We start from the raw sequence: 3,636 nt of genomic DNA on the forward strand, positions 1-3,636 counted from the left end.
GAATCGATTCTTGGTTCGATTTTGAATCGGAATGAGAGAATCGATTCCTCCTAAAACTCGAAACCAAAGAATCGATTCCTCTCTATTCTTTCCGATGAATCGAACATCCCTGGTCCATACTCGAACATGTAAGACGCATTTATGCCGCGCGAATTCCCAATAGCCGTTCAACGCGAACCTGACAAAGTACCTCGACGCCTCCGGTAAACTCGCGCCCCGTAAAATGGGCAAAAAGATTCCTACGGTGTAGGCGGGAGCGGTAATTAAACCACGACCCCATAAAATTACGAAACTGTCGCTCTCTATCCCAGGAGAAATATAAAAATATCTTCCGCGTCCATGGAGTGATATTTCCGCGCGCGTTGTTGCCTGTCAATAAATGTCAACATTCCTATCGCCGCTTCGCAGACTCAATTTCGCCTAATTCCTTTTTGTTTCTAGAATTGAAATCCTTTTTATTTCCAAACAGCCGAAATTCGTGTCCCGTTGACGCTTTCGATGCGTCACGGAACAATGAAAGGATTTTCCGAGGAAAAAGGAAATCTCCTGGGAAATCGGCGAGTATGGTATCGCAGCGGGTGTCTTAAGATATCGCTCGATTATTCGATCTCTTTGCATCCAACTCTTTCTTCTTTCACTTTTTTTTTATCGGCCACGGACATCTCGCTTGTTTAGGTCCTCGCGGAATCCCGTTGATGGCGGAAACGTACGGATCGCAACGAATTCCTGTTGGAGTTATTTGTTATCGAACGAGTGCGATAAGAAGCAACCCGGTATAAATTGACGCGTTAAGGGGAAAGAAAAATGAAGGGAAAAGGAAAAGGTGTATCGGTGGGCGAATGGAGGTGCGGCTTTGCGAAACGGCGCAACATTCGATCGAATTTAAATTGGCGTTTACTGCAGGACCGAAGTAATGGCGCCAGCCTTTTTATTGGACAATTGAATGTTCATTAACGTATCAGGCGTCAGGCGGAGCGACACGCCCGGCTGCACCCGCTGCCCGTTTGTCGTTTTGTTGGAGATCATTTCAGTAGCGAGTGGGAATAATGATATTAATGGGCGACGATCAACGATATCGTTGCCGATAATTGAAACGGCACCGGTCGTCGAGTATTTGCGTATTTCGAGTATTGTTTCCGGCGACTCGGTTCGGTTCGATCTGTTCGCGACTGGATTCAGCTAGCAGCCAAAGTGTGGAGGATAGAGTACGAGTTTCCGTTACGAACAATTCAATTAGAAAGGTCGTTATTAAATAAGATTTGAAATTAAGGTTGAAAGTAAAACGAAAGATGACGAAACTAAAAGTTGGATTCATTGATGTTCTGAAAATGAGTGAAAATTTTAATGTAAAATGGTACATCAAGTAGAATAGTAATAGAAGTTGTATTGTTCGGTTACGAAAAACGAATAGTTACAGATATTATTATGCAACATAAAATGAACAAATTCGTTCTTTTCAAGCCTGCATAATCAATAAATCAGAATATTCTGATAGTTTAACGTAAATGTCGAATGTTTCTCACCTTGTTAAATCTGTAGCCACTTGATTTCATTTTAATCAAAGATTCAAAGATTCAAAGATTCAAAGAATAAAAGATTCAATGATTTTTCAACGTGATTTAATAACAATAATAATAATAATAATATCAATAATAATAGCTTGAAAATTGGCATACACGAACATCTCTCGGACACCCCGCAATTTTAGCAAATTCTCTCCATTGCATTCGTCTGTAATTCGTCTGTAATTCTGTAACAACACGGCACGGTACGATACCATTTTTATAATAATACGCAGTCACTTCGTTGATATTAAATTACACATTCTACCAAACGCAGTATAATTTATTTAATTTTAACGTACTTTCATCGGCGAGTTCGTCGGCTCAGCGAAGCTTTCACGTGTCAAAGAACCAATCTTTTGTACCCTTTTCTTTTTTTATTAAATAATTAATTAATTTATAACATTTCACCGGATATAACGTACAACGTTACGAGACGACGCTCATTTGCCGAGCCCTCAGTTCACCCTCAGTTTCCAACAGACCGAATAGTTCAGTGCCGCAAAATCCAGAGTCGCTTCACCTCTGTCCTGTATTCGTTGCTAGCAGCTAGCACGGAGCTCCTAGATTTCCGTCGACGGGAAAAGTTTAAATAGAAAGTCGTAAATAATTGTGAAATCAGTGCTCGATGGTGGCCAAGTATTGTTTCCAAGGGTTACTTAAAGTAGACGATGTTCGAGGAAGGTTTCTCCGTTGAGAAGTGGGTCAATGCGTTCTCTCGCTGATAAAGGAGGAAGCATCGCGGTCCTTTTCTCCTTTTCTGTTGGCATCCAGCGGTGAAGAACTCTTGCGGGGAATCGCATTTCCAGGGAGTCGATTTCTAGATTCGCCTTGAGGAGCGGACCCCGATGCGAAACGTATTTCTATCGATAGGCGAGCCACCGTGGAAAGCTCGGCTTAAACTTTAATGCGTCGGCTTAGGTCGTATCAGTTTCTCCATCCGCATTACACTAAGGCGATCGTTAACTTTGACATCGGCTAGACGGCTGAACATGCCAGCTTGATCCGTAGATTAACGCGGTTCGCCAAGAATTATCATCGTTTAATAACCCAACGTCGCGGTCACGGTCAGGTTCTGGCCTCGTATTTCGAAATTCCAAGAGCTGCGCGAAAGTTGGAAATGATTTGGCAAAAGAGAAAAGAAATCAACGTTCCCTTTGGGAATAGTGGGACAAGGCGAGGTGACGACGCTTCCCGGCAGGAAACGCTCGCTTAGGAATTGCGGAAAGGAGGCAGATGGAGCAGCGGCGATGGTGGAAACTGGCCTGTACACTAGCACACCGCTGGAAAAAGACGACGTCGAGCTGCGCGGTGGTTCGAGGAGGACCGGGGGATCGCGGGAATGGAAGTTTAAAGGGAAATAAAGGGAGGAAATGGAATAGCTGGCAGACTAGGCGAGTCTGGTCCAGCTTTGTCCTTGATGGCAACGTTTTATTGAAAATTCACCCTGAAAATTCCATTCGGAACAGAGGAGCCCGAAACACGCCACACGCGATCCACCGTCTCGCGATCACCACCACGATCGCTCTATTACCCTATTATTCTGTACACTAAAGTCTCTATAAATGCACAAATATAGTAATTTCTCGTTAGACGCACCTGACCTGGCGCCACTAAAATGGATATCGTATATTCTTTGACATCTCCCGATGCCTGTCAGATAAGGACCGCGAATAAAAAAAAGGACGGAGAAAAAACACCAGGATATAGTAAAGTCTCCATAAATGCACAAAGCTCAAAACCTTGGTCGAGAATCGCGGGTCGACGGAATATTTTTCGATCGCTCTATTAGCCTATTCTTCGGTACAGAAAAGTCTCCATAAATGCACAAATGCAGTAATGTCTCGTTGGACGCACCAGACCTTGCGCCACTAAAATGGATTTCGTATATTCCTTGACATCTACCGATGCCTGTCAAATAAGGACCACGAATAATAAAAAGGATGGAGAAAAAACACCAGGATATAGTAAAGTCTCCATAAATGCACAAACCTCTTGGACGAGAATCGTCCGCGGGTGGATGGAATATTTTTCGATCGCTCTATTAGCCTATTTTTCGGTACAGAAAGGTTTC

At 43.3% G+C, this 3,636-nt stretch overlaps 1 protein-coding gene and 1 long non-coding RNA gene across 2 annotated transcripts in view; both read right to left on the reverse strand.

The window, feature by feature from the left end:
* The window catches only part of LOC128896979 (zwei Ig domain protein zig-8), a 174,311-nt gene that overhangs the window by 36,723 nt on the left and 133,952 nt on the right, over positions 1–3,636 (reverse strand). The gene's annotated exons all lie outside the window — the stretch shown is intronic.
* Positions 2,890–3,636, reverse strand: part of LOC128896790 (uncharacterized) — a 6,273-nt gene continuing 5,526 nt past the window's right edge. Inside the window, exon 3 of the long non-coding RNA XR_008462104.1 lies at positions 2,890–3,296. This is a non-coding gene — a long non-coding RNA (uncharacterized LOC128896790). The remainder of the gene's footprint in view (positions 3,297–3,636) is intronic.

The sequence above is a fragment of the Hylaeus anthracinus genome, unplaced genomic scaffold (assembly GCF_026225885.1).
Source record: "Hylaeus anthracinus isolate JK02 unplaced genomic scaffold, UHH_iyHylAnth1.0_haploid 11978, whole genome shotgun sequence".
In the NCBI taxonomy this organism is placed as follows: Eukaryota; Metazoa; Arthropoda; class Insecta; order Hymenoptera; family Colletidae; genus Hylaeus; species Hylaeus anthracinus.